Here is a 15,810-nt window from a genome sequence, read left to right as displayed (position 1 = left end):
TAATCCTTGTAATTGAACATCAGATTTGGAACAGCAAGTGTGAGAAATACAGACTGAAAAACAGTCCCTATCGAACCCCAGATTCGGTCCAAACAGTTTTGGTCCAATCTAGTCCGAGAGGATCCAAAACTGATTTTCAATTCAAGAATTAATTCATGAAAGATCTGAAATTAATAATTTTGATTTCAAACAATCACAAATCAAACTATGGACTGTTCGCACCACTTGGAAAACAGAGGTTAATCACAAGGGTTGCAGTTTCACAAACTGCAAATCGCAGAAAGCGATTTCTCCAACTGCAAATCTCCAGCGCCGCCTTCTTCTTCCTTCTTCTTTAATCAAGAAAAATAACAGAAATCCTATTTCTATTAATTACATTCTTGATCAAATCCTATACATTCAGTCTAAAAAAACAAATTATTTACAAACCGAATATAAATAAATAGAAAGAAAAAGGGTGCGCAGACTATCTGCGCCAAATCTGCACTGTGATCTCCAGGTTCGAACAGTCCATTAAATCAAAATAAATAAAGAACAATTCTAAATAAATTTTGGATTTAATAAAATTAATTTCAGATCAATCGCCCTTAACAAGAAACAATTTCTTGAAATAAAGAAAACAATCTGCGCAAATCCTGAAAGAACACCTTCTATCCATCTGCGCAGGGTCAGATCTGATTTTCTTTTGGTTCAAGATTCGAACCTGTCGCTCTGATACCACTGAAAGAATGGTAGGATCCATCTAATGGACGCCATAAAGGTTGCGGAATGGGTGGGCGAATTTCAAAAATTTCCTACCTTCTCTCAACTGGGAATCATATTCCCTAAATTTAGAATACAATATTCAAGAATCCTACTTGAACCATAATCAAACCAGATCTATACCAAAAGATAAATGGGAGGAATATACCTGATCCGGAGAAGCAGTATCTCCCAAAGTTGGTGTTCACGCCCAAAGAATTCTCCAAGATCCGTTCCTGCTGAAGATGACACAGCTGTGAATGGAACAGAACCAGCAGGGTGCGTCCTACACACTGGATCCTTCACAAGAATCCTCTGGAAGTATTAAACACTGAATCTTTTTCAGTCTTTCTTGCAAGACTGATGTCAAGAACAGATTTCTTGACTTTCTTTTCTGCAAAGATCTAATCTTGCAATGGCAGATGGCGGCGGCAGGAGGAGATCTCCAAAACGAAAAAGGCTGAACTGCTTTTTCTGTTTTTCTGGAGAGTATGAATGAGATCCTCTCTCAATTCGCAGGAGATATCCTATACCTCTTCAAGGTGGTTCGAAATCTCCTCCTTTCTTCTTTATTAAGAAACCTCCTTTTTTAGGAGTTATCCCAATCCAAATCAGTATTTGGATAGGGGATAATCTTAATCCTTTCTGCAGATAGAGTTAGCTTACTCCTGATCTTATCAGGAGGTTACCAGATTCAAATCTAATTTGAATTTGGTCTCCAAGAGTGGATAAGGCTAAAGGCCCAATCCTTTTACTAACTTTAATCTCAAATTCGCCCCATGGATGGGTGATCATATCAGCCCACCTCGAAATGGGCTTTTGGCCCATTAAGTGTTCAGTGTCTAATTACTTTCCAATCTGCTGCCCAGTTGGGCTTCTTTGTATGGTGTGGGACCCAAGCATTGATCTACACACTAGCCACATGGGTTCGGCCCAGCCTCTAAAACAAGGCTCAGCCGAATTCACTGAAAAACTCAATGAACCCCTTGAGTCCATCATATGGACCCTATGGGCCCAACACTTACATTAAGTGGTCCCTGGGCCAAGCCATCTTATAAAAACCCAGGGACTGTGGGCAGGTGCAAGATTAGCCCATCAGGTATTATCCTCAATGGTCTTACACTTAACCTCTCAGCCCTTAATGATCAAGCACTGCCCGACAAGAGTGGACCTCTCCCTCGGTTGCAAGGAACAGTGCCGCACTCTCTTCTCACATGGATCCCGGGAATTAAAACCATTTGCAAACAATTCAAAACCGTACATATATATATAAATATATTAATTTTGCAAAACAAAATTCCAACGATTGAAATCAACTGCCGGCAGTTTGGTTTCCATCAGAGAGAGTGCATTCCCGATCATTACCCTTTGTCCGACAAAGTGGCTGATTCTGTGACTATGATCACCCACTCAGATGAATTCTCAAACTGCCCCAACATACCCAGGTTTTGATCCCCGCTAAGGATCTCACTGATTGGCATATCAAAGGCAGCCTGATCCAACACCTAGTGAAATGTCATAATCGAGTCTAGGGGTGAGGTGTAACTTTCCAGTTTTGCCCATCTATCTCCAAGGTCCAGGGCAATACTGGAAATCTGGTCCGGTTCAAGGATTCAAGTAATCCCATACTGCATGTGCCTCGGGTCTTACCCTGATGGCCGAGACAGGCCATCCCAACACTTGGTGGCACACCAGTATCAGCCTTGGCAGGATAAATCTCCCCAGACTTATCCAACAGCTGTGAACATTTAAAACTAACATGAGTCTCTATAAATGTCCAGTTTTAGGGTTTTACACAGAATTAAACCAAACAACATGAATCAAACATGCACTTTATTTATCTCCACTAAATAACAAAAGTACATCAAATCAGATTGAAGCTAAGGGCATACAAAACTGTCTAACAAGATCCGGTCCACATCAAAGACAAAACATGGCCCTAAGTCAGAGCATGTTTGTAGCAAAGCCCATTTCACAGCAGAAGCCCAATTCGCAGAAGAGCCTTGTAGCAACCCAAGATATTCAGGCAGCCCAATTCGAATTCAAGAGCTTAGAGTCCCAATTTTGAATATAACCTCCAGAAAGAGAGTCTTATTAGATTTAAACATTGAATGTAATCCTATTGATGAACCTACAATTTATCTATAATTTTTTAGGACTTTAGCATGGATTTTTATGCCGGTTTTATTAATTTTTGCCTTAATTTAGCTTAATGCTAAGAATAAGTTTCAGGGATAATTAATCCAAGAAAAGGAAGGAAAAAGGCAAGAAAAGAAGGTTCAAAAAGACCAATTTAAGCCCAGCCCAGTTGTGGAAGCAAGAGAGAGCACTTCGGCCCAAGAAGAGCAAGTGGATTCCTTGAGAAAACCCAAAAAAAGAAAACCTAGCTAAGAGTAGAATTCGGCCCAGCAAAGAAGGCCCATTCTCAGTCTAAATGAGCAGCTCAAAGCATAGCTATCATGTGCTAAGAGAGATCCTAAGTGCAGCCCAAATAGCAGCCCTTAGGAGGCTTTCAAGAGAGCTCTAGAAAGTTTAAGAAAGGGGAGTAATACACCCAATTCTAGAGGCTTCAAGAAGGGGCAAGAGGCCCCTTGAAAAACTATATAAGGAGGCCTCTAGGAGGGGGGAGAATTGTTCAATTGCTTGAGAGGAAGGCTCTCCCACTCTTAAAGGTTCGGCCACCTTGAGAGAAGAGAAGAGAAGAAGGCTAGGCGCAAGGAAGAAGAAAAAGAAGGGCTGAAGGAAGTTCAAGTCAAGCAAGCAAGAAGAAGAAGGTGAGTTCGAAATTGGGCTCAATTGTAGTTTCATTCTCCTTTAATTTGAATTCAGTTTCTTTGTTATATTTTTTTTCCTCTTTCTCCTTCTTCCATTCTTTCTTGATGTATTTCAGCTTGTAAAATTTTAGTTCAACAATCAAATTCTTTTTTATTCATCCGAATGGTTATGAATTGTACTTGAAGTTTCTTGAATAGGGGTTAAATTGTAGATTAATTCGGGCAATTAACCTTCAAAACTCAGACTTGAATTCTCAGATCTGAGATTGCAAGATCTGAATTGTTTGAAAGAGAATTCAGATCTGCAAATTTCAGATTGGCCGAATGGATCTAAAGCTTGGAATTCCTAGAGTGCTTGAGAGAGACTCTAGGAATTCAGATTTACTATTCAAGAACTGAATTGAGTGCAAGGTTAGAGATAACTTGCACAATTCAATTAGTGATCAATTCATATTTGAATTGATGCCTTAGAAGTGTTTGAAGAAATGCATGTATGGGGATTACATTCTTGTTAGAGATAGAAGAACCATCACTCATGCATAGGATGAGCATGCGCTTGAGAAAGGTTGTTCATGATCTTGGGGTTTTACCAAACCAAGGCTCAATCATGATTTATTCGAATGATTCAAATTGATAGGTTGCTGAATTCTGAGATTGACATTTACTGCTTACTCTTCTAACCTGATTTGAAGGCAATTGGGCCAATGATTTAGATAAATTTTAGTTTAGGATTTTTAGCTTTTGAATAGAGTTTTGATTTATTGATTGATCAAATAAGAAGTGCCCAATTTAGTATTGGTAATTGCTTTCTAAATCCTCGTAGGAATGATACTTTATTCACTACTTTACTACTTGAGCGGCTATTGCACTTGCTAGTGTCACAATGAGCCACATCAAGTTTTTGGCGCCGTTGCCGGGGAATTAGGGAAATAATATTAGGAAACATTGGGCATTTTTAATCTGATCTCATTCAACATTGAATTCATAGTTGGGTTAATTTGCTAAATTTTTCATTTCAGCTTGGACTGCAACTACTGTACTACTATAATTGTGTTTTAGTAGATTACTTTCTCTTCCTTGTTTCAGTTTAATTTTAATAAAGGGAGACCTCTTTTCCTTTCTATCTTGAAGTTATTGTCTTATAAAAGAAAAAAAGAGAAAAAAATTGAAAGTATGAGTGTTGCAGATCTGAGTTGCATTCGGCACTCAGATCTGCTATAGCAAAACTGCAACACTCAGCTGAAAAAAAAATCAGTTCATATGTCAGCCCTTTATTATTCTTTTCTTTCATTACGAAAATAAATTAATATATATTTAGACAATGAAAAAAAAAGAGAGAGAACCATATAACCAAAAGAATGGAAACCAAGGATTTGGATCAGAACTCAGATCTGAGTTCAGATCTGAGTTCCCTTGAACTCAGACCTGAACTGATGTAAATTTAAAGGGTAATCGGGGGTTATCATCACCCCAATACACCATAGAACAAATCTGATATCTCCCAAAAACAATTGGATAGCATTGGGTAAAGAAATTCAGATCTGAACTGGGGCTGTGAACAGAGCAGGATACAGGGCAGACTTTGCAATGTTAGATAACTTGTACTATAATCTTTTTTGAGCTGATTTGGTTGAGGAAAAGTGTATTTATTTTTGAGAATTTCTTTTTGAGGCCTCAGTAGTTTTAGTGCAATGCAACACCTCCACACATTTTTCTATTTCAAACTTCTCTTTTGATATTGCAGATCTGCAACAGTTCAAATCCAAGTTCATTAGATCTCAAACCTGAACTGATGCAATCATGAGGTGAATTAGGAGCCATCATCACCCCAATTTAGTTGTGAATGAATAAAAAGTCTAAAGATTTGGACTCAATTCAAATCTGCTACTGCTGCACTTTAGCTTACAATACAGCAGCCTTGAATTTGAAAATGTGTGGAATGATTATTTTGTTACTACTGCACTATGGGTTGCTACTTTTGGTTTATAGGACATTTGTATGAATTCATAAGGAATCTGAACCAAAATATTGATTCATTGTGAACTACACTACTTTCAATAGCAACAACTTATGCAGGTCAATATCAGACCTGATTTCAGGTCATAAGAATTCTTCAAGATTTCTTGAAGCCATACACTTGCATAGCTCATAAACCTGAACCCAAACCTGGCCCAGGTCGAGTTATAGCTCAAATTAAGTTCTCTGAAGGCACATTGACATTTCAGCTCTGAATAGCAGCCCATAGTATAGCATATGTAAATGGTGATGTGCAATAGTTCCAATAAGTATATTCAATTCAGACTCCATTTATTATGGTTTGTTAATTGCAGATTTGAACTCAAATAAATTGTATCTGAATTCAGTTGCTACAATTAAGGGATGTAAATAAGATGGTTTGGATTCCCTTTTTAATAATCAAAATCATTTATGATATAAAATCATGGATGCTAATAATCACTAATTTCAGTATTAATGACTACTGTAATTTCAGATCTGAACTCAGATCCAATCGTGATTGTTCTTAATAGGTAAGTTTGCATATCTGATTTCAAGTCTCTACAATTTATCGAGGCATACAAGACATATAAGTTGGGACTTGAAACAAGAAGTCTTAAACTCTTGAGTTTAGATTTATTTCAGACCTAATTGCATCATAATTCAGACTTATTGATGTTAGGTTTTTTTTTGTAAGACTATTCTCAAAAGCTAAGACTTCAGGTCTGATTCTATTAAGAGCCTGAAGAGCAGCCTAAAGATACTAAATTTAGCAATTGATTTTAGATCTGATTATAGTAGATGTTAGATATGCTTACTTCTATTTAGTCTAGAATAGTGTGTAATAATATCTATTGTTAATTTAGCTAGCTTTCTTTTTCATTAATGATCTACTTCACACTTGAATGCTGGTTTTCAATGATGGAGCTCTATTTTTCTTGTTTATAAAAAAATAAAAAAATAAAGAAAGAGAGAGAGAGAGAGAGAAAAAGAGAGAAGCAAATGACTTTGGTTTGTCTTATTAATTACCTGGCTTTGTAAATTTTTCTTGTATATAGTTGGTAGATTAGGATTACTTACATTCTTTTGAATTGTGAATAGTAGTCTTTTTATTATTTGGTTTAAATTATTTTTAGTTAGAACAAAGCTCTTGATCTCTCTTGCAAGTAAATTCTAGCAGAAGAGGCTCCCACCAGAGAGAGAGAGAGAAAAAGAGAGAAGCAAATGACTTTGGTTTGTCTTATTAATTACTTAGCTTTGTAAATTTTTCTTGTATAGCTGGTAGATTAGCATTCTTTTGAATTGTGAATAATAGTCTTTTTATTATTTGGTTTAAATTATTTTTAGTTAGAACAAAGCTCATGATCTCTCTTGCAAGTAAATTCTAACAGAAGAGGCTCCCACCAAAAGAACTCTTGCATATCTGGAAATTAATCTTCAGGAAGTCCTCTTTACCCTTCTCTTTACTTGGAATTTCTCTTGTTGGTTTTATTGTGATCCCCTTAACACTAGGAACATTGAGGACAATGTTCATCTTAAGTGTGAGGAAGTGAGCCCGAGGCTAGGGTATGGGGGCTGAAATCATGCACCTCATTCACCCCAACACACATATGTAGACAGTGGCATAACCAAAAAAGACTGGAACCCCTCAAGTTCATTACTATTTATTTGATGATTTTTAAGAAGGAATTCAATGATTGAGGAAGACTGATGTACTTGTTAAGTTTTTATTCTTGTGAATGACCCAATTTGATATATGCATGAGAAAAGGGGAGCTGAATATGCTTTTCAGCATAACTAGCCCTAACTATCTTCATGTGTATGGAAGCCCTTGATTTCATGGTTAATGGTCAAGAGAGCTAGTGCACATCTGAAGTGTTGATTCTTGAGGTTCAATAATTGCAAAGAAGGACAAAAGCCCAAATTGACTCCGCTATTTAGAGCTGAATAGTAAAACTAGCAGCTCAGAATATGAGTCCAATTGGGGGTTTGTGATTCAGAGATCTTTTGTAATAACTCAATTGTAGTTTCATTCTCCTTTAATTTGAATTCGGTTTCTTTGTTATATTTTCTTTCCTCTTTCTCCTTCCATTCTTTTTTGATGTATTTCAGCTTGTAAAATTTCAGTTCAGCAATCAAATTCTTTTTTATTCATTCGAATGGTTATGAATTGTACTTAAAGTTTCTTGAATAGGGGTTAAATTGTAGACTAATTCGACCAATTAACCTTCAAAAATCATATTTGAATTCTCAGATCTGAGATTGCAAGATCTGAATTGCTTGAAAGAGAATTCAGATCTGCAAATTTCATATTGGCCGAATGGATCTAAAGCTTGGAATTCCTAGAGTGCTTGAGAGAGACTCTAAGAATTCAGATCTACTATTCAAGAATTGAATTGATTGCAAGGTTAGAGATAACTTGCACAATTTAGTTGGTGATCAATTCAGATTTGAATTGATGCCTTAGAAGTGTTTGAAGAAATGCATGCATGGGGATTAAATTCTTGCTAGAGATAGAAGAACCGTCACTCATGCATAGGATAAACATGCGCTTGATAGAGGCTATTCATGACCTTGGGGTTTCACCAAACCAAGGCTCAATCATGATTTATTCGAATGATCAAAATTGATAGATTGTTGAATTCTGAGATTGACATTTACTGCTTACTCTTCAATCCTGATTTGAAGGCAATTGAGCCAATGATTTAGATAGATTTTAGTTTAAGATTTTTAAATTTTGAATAAAGTTTTGATTTATTGATTGATCAAATAAGAAGTGCCCAATTTAGTACTTGTAATTGTTTTCTAAATCCTCATGGGAACGATACTTTATTTACTACTTTACTACTTGAACGGCTAGTGCACTTGCTAGTGTCACAATGAGCCACATCACCTATAAAGATAAAGAGATTGGATTAGATCACTAGATAAGAGATAGGATAGGATTAGTTCAAAACAGACCAAGACTTGAAGTTAATCTCCCAGAAGGAGTTGGAGAGAGCCCTCTCCCTCAGCTATATAAAGAGGGGGGCAGACCAGCTCCAAGCATCACTGAAGCATCCAAGCAAGCATCAGCAACTCAAGCTATCAAGAAGAGCAGTCCAGCCTACTGAGAAGCAGAGCATGGAGGGATCAAAATTCATGAGCATCTAAGCTTTCTCGTTTTGGTTCAAGGGGGGAGGTTCGATTCTGTCATCGTGAGGTTCTGTATTTAATTAAAGTCTTGCTTTTTAATTCAAGTATTCATTGGTTATTGTGCATATTCTCATTGGATGTTAATGTTAATTAGTCTGATAAATTAATTAATTTTGATTATCCTATTGCTATCCATGGTTCGGTGATCTGTAATTATCATGAATAGTGGTACAAGTAGCAATTAGGTTAATATCTTTCTTGGTCAATTGTTCGTGATAGCCTTTGACCTATGTATTGACATGTTTTAACCTAAAGGGAATTGATGGAACTGAAGGGATAGGATATCCATCCCATGGATGCACAAAGATTGCAGAATAAGGGGAAGAATTTCAAAAATTTTTCTCTCCCTTCAACTAGGAATCGCATTCCCTATTTAGAAAATCATATTTTCAATGATCATTCTTGAACCATAAACTAAACCAGATCTGAACCAAAAGGAGTACGAAGGGATTATACCTGATACGGAGAAACAGTATCTCCCAGTGGAAGTGTTCACCCCCAAGGAAGGATCCAAAATTTACTCCCACTAAAGATGACGCAGTGCAGGATGGAGCAAAATAAGTAGTGTTCTTCCAAAATAACTTGACCCTTTGCAAGAATCAACAGGATGGCTTATAAATACAGCTCCAATCAATCTTTTCTCCAAAAGATTGATATCAAGATCAAAACTTGATTACTCCTGTAGAGAGTAGGAGATCAAACTGCTGGAGGTAGCGGCTGCAGGAAGGAGGCAGCAAGAGAGTATTCGCCGGGTGCAAAATTCTCTCTTCTTGTGATTTCAGCTCTTAAGACAAGAATTGTGGATTGCATATCTAAAGGCTGTCGCCCCGTCCTCCTTTTATAATCTTAAAGGGATCAGCTCCTAATCCCATTAGGAGTTGCTGATCCAAATCAAATTTGTATTAGAAGTCCCTTTAAGTGATAAGGGATAACCCTTATCCTTTCTAAATATCAGATCAGCCATCTCCTAATCTAATTAGGAGGCTTCAGATCTAAATCTTATTTAGATCTTGGACTCTCTAAGTGGATAGGGTCTGGGCCCAATCCTATCAGTTGATCCATCTCAGAATTCGCATCTTTAAGTGATTAATCAAATCAGCCCAGTTCAAAATGGGCTTAAGGCTCATTTAAGGTTATGTATTCACTTAGCCTTCCAAACTGCTGCCTAGTTGGGCTTCCTTGTATGGCATGGGACCCAAACATTGATCTATACATCAGCCACAAGGATTCGGCCCAGCCTTTATTACAAGGCCTGGCCGAATACATAGTTTATGTACAATGCACCCCCTAAAACCCATCTTATGGGCTCTAAGGACCAACACTTACCCTAAGTGGTCCTTGGGCCAAGCCACCTTGTTACACACAAAGACTATGGGCAGATGCAAGATTACCCCATCAGGTATTATCCTCAACGGTCTTACACTTAACTTCTCAGCCCATAATGATCACACACTGCCCAATAAGAGAGGACCTCTCCCTCGGCTGCAAGGAACAGCGTTGCACTCTCTGCTTATATGGATCCCAAGAATTAAATCCTTTTGCAAATCATTTCGAAACCATAATATATTTACCTTTATATCTCATATAAAATATATTTTGCAAAACAAATCTCAACGATTAAAACCGGTTGCCGGCAGTCTTAGTTTCCATCAGTGAGAGTGCATCCCCGATCATTACCTTTGTCCGACAAATGGGATGATCTTGTCATTATGATCACCCACTCAGATGAATTCTCAGACTGTCCCAACATATCCAAGTTTTGACCCCCTCTAAGGATCTCACTGATTGGTATATCAAAGATAGCCCAATTCGACACCTAGTGCAGTATCATAATCGAGTCTAGGGGTCAGGTGTAACTTTCTAGTTTTGTCCATCAATCTCCAAGGTCCAGGGCAATACAGGAAATCTGGTCCAGTTCATAGATTCAATTAATCCTACTCTGTATGCGCCTAGGATCTCACCCTGATAGCTGAGACAGGCTACCCCAACCGACTTGGTGGCACCACAGTGTCAGACTTGTCAGGATAGGTCTCCCAGACCGACCCACTGGCTGTGAACATTCTAAACTAACACGAGTCTCTTTAAGTGTCCAGTTTAAGGGTTATTACATAGAAACATACCAAGGGAACATGAATCAAATATGCACTTTTATTCATTTACAGTAATCTCATAAAGTACATCATCTTGATTGAAGCTAAGGGCATACAAAACCGTCTAACAACTCCCACTTGCACTTAGGTCCAATCAGGTACAAGCTAGAGTCTCATGCTTTCCACGTGTTTCTCAAACACTTTCTGTGATAGTGGCTTCATCAATGAGTTTGCTACATTTTCCATTGACGCTACCTTCTGAATCAGGGCGTCCCCTCTACCAACAATCTCTCGCAATACGTGGTACTTCCTCTCGATGTGCATCGACTTTGAGTGGACTCGTTGCTCCTTAGCATGAGAAATGGCTCCATTGTTGTCACACAACAATGGGATGGGTGATATGCTAGATGGAACTACTCCCAACTTGTGAACGAACTTCTTCATCCACATGGCTTCTTTTGGCAGCCTCACTTGTGGCAATGTACTCGGCCTCGGTCGTGGAGTCTGCAGTGGACCCCTGTTTGTTGCTTTTCCAGCAAACAGCACACGATCCTATCGTGAAAACATATACAGATGTAGACTTTCTATCATCTTGATCCAACTGGAAATCGGCATTTGTATACCCTTGGATCTGTAGTGAGCTACCATCGAATACTAGACAAAACTCTTTTGTCCTTCGAGGGTACTTAAGTATATTTTTCACAGCAATCCAGTGCTCCTGCCCTGGATTGGCCTGAAATCTGCTTACTACACTCACTGCCTAAGCAATGTCAAGACGAGTGCATAGCATGGCATACATGATGCTTCCTAAGGCAGAGGCATAGGGAACGTCTTTCATGCCATCAATCTCCTCAGAAGTCTTGGGAGACATCTTCTTGGAGAGAGTGACTCCGTGCCTAAAAGGAACATTTTCATTCTTGGAGTTTTCCATGCTGATCTTTTGACTATTTTGTCAATGTAAGCAGATTGGGATAATCCTATTATCCACATTGATCTATCTCTACAGAGTCGAAAACCCAGTATATAGGAGGCTTCTCCAAGATCTTTCATGGAGAATTGCTGTGAAAGCCATACTTTCACTGTAGTTAACATTCCTACATCATTCCCAATGAGTAGAATGTCATTTACATACAAAACCGAGAAGGTAACCTTATCTTCACTGTACTTCCTGTAGACACAGGGTTCATCTGGATTCTGCTCGAAGTCAAATGATTTGACAACAGAGTCAAAATGGATGTTCCAACTTCTAGAAGCTTGCTTAAGTCCATAAATGAATCTATTAAGTTTACATACTATGTTTTCCTAACTTGCAGCTATGAAACCTTGAGGCTGCTAAATATAGATATCTTCAGTAAGATCACCATTCAAGAATGCAGTTTTGACATCCATCTGCCAAATCTCATAATCATGGTATGCTGCTACAGCTAGTAGGATCCTAATGGATTTAAGCATGGCCACAGGTGAAAAGGTTTCCTCATAATCGATGCCCTCTTTCTGAGGGTACCCTTTCTCCACCAGATGAGCTTTGAAGGTCTCAACCCTACCATCGGGGCCCTTCTTCCTCTTGTAAATCCATTTGCAACCGACTGCTTTTACCCCAGACGGTGGATCTGAAAGAAGGGTAGGATCCATCAAATGGACGCCAAGAAGGGTGCAGAATGGGTGGGCGAATTTCAAAAATTTTTCTACCTTCTCCCAACTGGGAATCATATTCCCTAAATTTAGAATTCAAAATTCAAGGATTCTACTTGAACCATAAACAAACCAGACAGGAAGGATTATACTTGATCCGGAGAAACAATATCTCCCAAAGTTGGTGTTCACGCCCAAAGAAAATACCAAGAACCGCTCCTGCTGAAGATGACACAGCTGTGAATGGAATGGAACCAGCATGGTGCATCCTACATTGGATCCTTCGCAAAAACCCACTGGAAACTCTGAACACTGAATCCATTTCAGTCTTTTCTGCAAGACTGATGTCAAGAACTGATTTCTTGACTTCTTTCTCCTACAAAGATTGAATCTTGCAAGAGGGGTTGGCGGCGGCTGGAGGAGAACTCCTGGGCGAATATGGCTGAACAACTTTTCTTCTCTCTGGAGTTCTTGAGATCAAATCTCTGTTGCAGAAGACTTTCTTCTCTCTCTTGGAAAAACTTGGTCCAAAATCTGGTATATTCAAATCTTGTTTTCTCCTCCTTTTTTCTTGATTAAGAAATCCTCCTAATTAGGAGTTATCCCAATCCAAATCAATATTTGGATAGGGGATAATCTTAATCCTATCCGCAGATTAAGTTAGTTTACTCCTGATATTATCAGGAGGTTATCAGATTCAAATCTGATTTGAATTTGGTCTCCCAGAGGGGATAAGGTCATAAGGCCAATCCTTTTTACTAACATCAATCTCACATTTGCCCCATAGATGGGTGATCAAATCAGCCCAGCTCATAATGTGCTTTTGGCCCATTAAGTGTTCAGTGTTTAATTAGTTTCCAATCTACTGCCCAATTGGGCTTCTTTGTATGGCGTGGGACTAAAACATTGATCTACACACTAGCCACATGGGTTTGGCCCAGTCTTTATTACAAGACCCAGCCGAATTCACTGAAAAACTCAGTGACCCCCTTGAGCCCATCACATGAACCCTATGGGCCCAACACTTACATTAAGTGGTCCTTGGGCCAAGCCATCTTATAAAAACCCAGGGACTATGGGCAGATGCAAGATTAGCCCATCAGGTATTATCCTAAATGGTCTTACACTTAACCTCTTAGCCCTTAATGATCAAGCACTGCCCGACAAGAGAAGACCTCTCCCTCGGCTATAAGGAACAGTGCCGCACTCTCTACTCACATGGATCCCGGGAATTAAAACCTTTTACAAATGTTTTGGAATCTGTACATATACAGATATATATGTATATATATATTAATTTTGCAAAACAAAATTCCAACGATTGAAAAAAACTGCCGGCTGTTTGGTTTCCATCAGAGAGAGTGCATTTCCGATCATTACCATTGATCGACAAAGGGGCTGATTCTGTCACTATGGTCACTCACTCATATGAATTCTCAGACTGCCCCAACATGTCCAGGTTTTGACCCCCACTAAGGATCTCATTGATTGATATATCAAAGACAGCCCGATCCGACACCTAGTGAAGTGTCATAATCGAGTCCAGGGGTCAGGTGTAACTTTCCAGTTTTGCCCATCTGTCTCCAAGGTCTATGGCAATACTGGAAATCTGGTCCAGTTCAAGGTTCAAGCAATCCCATACTGCATGTGCCTTGGGTCTTACCCTGATGGCCGAGACAAGCCATCCCAACACTTGGTGGCACACCAGTATCAGCCTTGGCAGGATAAATCTCCCCAGACTTACCCAATGGCTGTGAACATTTAAAACTAACACAAGTCTCTATGAGCGTTCAGTTTTAGGGTCTTATATAGAAATATACCAAACAACATGAATCAAACATGTACTTTGTTTATTTACACTAAATGTCAAAAGTACATAAACTTGGATTGAAGCTAAGGGCATACAAAACTATCTAACAGCTCCCACTTGCACTTAGGTCCAATCCGGTACAAGCCGGAGTCCCATACTTTCCACGTGTTTCTCAAACACCTTCTATGTCAGTGGCTTAGTCAATGGGTCTGCCACATTGTCCGCTGATGCTACCTTCTGAATTACGACGTCCCCTCTACCAACGATCTCCCGCAGAACATGGTACTTCCTCTCGATGTGCTTTGACTTCGAGTGAGCTCGAGGCTCTTTAGCCTGGGTAATCGCTCCATTGTTGTCACACAACAACGGGATGGGTGATGTGCTAGATGGAATAACTCCCAATTCGTGTATGAATTTCTTCATCCACACGGCTTCATTGGCAGCTTCACTTGCGGCAATGTAGTCGGCCTCGATCGTGGAGTCTGTAGTGGACCCCTATTTGCTGCTTTTCCAACAAACAGCACACGATCCTATCGTGAAAACATACCCAAATGTAGACTTTCTATCATCTAGATCCGATTGGAAATCGGCATCGGTATACCCTAGAACTTGTAGTGAACTACCATCGAATACCAGACAAAACTCTTTTGTCCTTCGAAGGTATTTAAATGAGTTCTTTATAGCAGTCCAATGCTCCTGCCCTGGATTGGCCTAGAATCTGCTTACCACACTCACCGCTTGAGCTATGTCCGGGCGAGTGCGCAGCATGGCATACATGATGCTCCCTACGGCTGAGGCATAGGGAACATCTCTCATGCCCTCAATCTCCTCAGAAGTCTTGGGAGACATCTTCTTGGAGAGAGTGACTCCATGCCTGAAAGGAACATTTCCTTTCTTGGAGTTCTCCATGTTGTATCTTTTGACAATTTTGTCAATGTAAGCAGCCTGGGATAATCCAATTATCCACTTCGATCTATCTCCATAGAGTCGAAGACCCAGTATATACGAAGCTTCTCCAATATCTTTCATGGAGAACTGTTGTGTTAGCCTTACCTTGACCGAAGTCAACATTCCTACATCATTCCCAATGAGTAGGATATCGTCCATGTACAACACCAAAAGGGTGATCTTATCCCCACTGGATTTCCTATAAACACAGGGCTCATCCAGATTCTGCACAAAGTCAAATGTTTTGACAGCAGAATCGAAACGGATGTTCTAACTTCTAGAAGCCTGTTTAAGTCCATATATGGACCTATTGAGTTTACATATCATGTGTTCCTGACCAGCAGCAATGAAGCCTTGCGACTGCTGCATGTAGATATCTTCATTAAGATTTCCATTCAGGAACGCGGTTTTGAGATCCATCTGCCAAATCTCGTAGTCATGGTATGCTGCTATAGCTAGCAAGATCCTAATGGATTTGAGCATGGCCACGGGCGAAAAGGTTTCCTCATAATAGTTACCTTCTTTCTGAGTGTACCCTTTCGCCACCAAGCAAGCTTTGTAGGTCTCAATCCTGCCATCGGGGCCCTTCTTCCCCTTGTAGATCCATTTGCAACCAATTGCTTTT

This window comes from Nelumbo lutea, chromosome 4 (assembly GCF_056320005.1).
Source record: "Nelumbo lutea isolate HS-2025 chromosome 4, American lotus-T2T, whole genome shotgun sequence".
Classification (NCBI taxonomy): Eukaryota; Viridiplantae; Streptophyta; class Magnoliopsida; order Proteales; family Nelumbonaceae; genus Nelumbo; species Nelumbo lutea.
Note: the sequence above shows the minus strand (reverse complement) of the source record.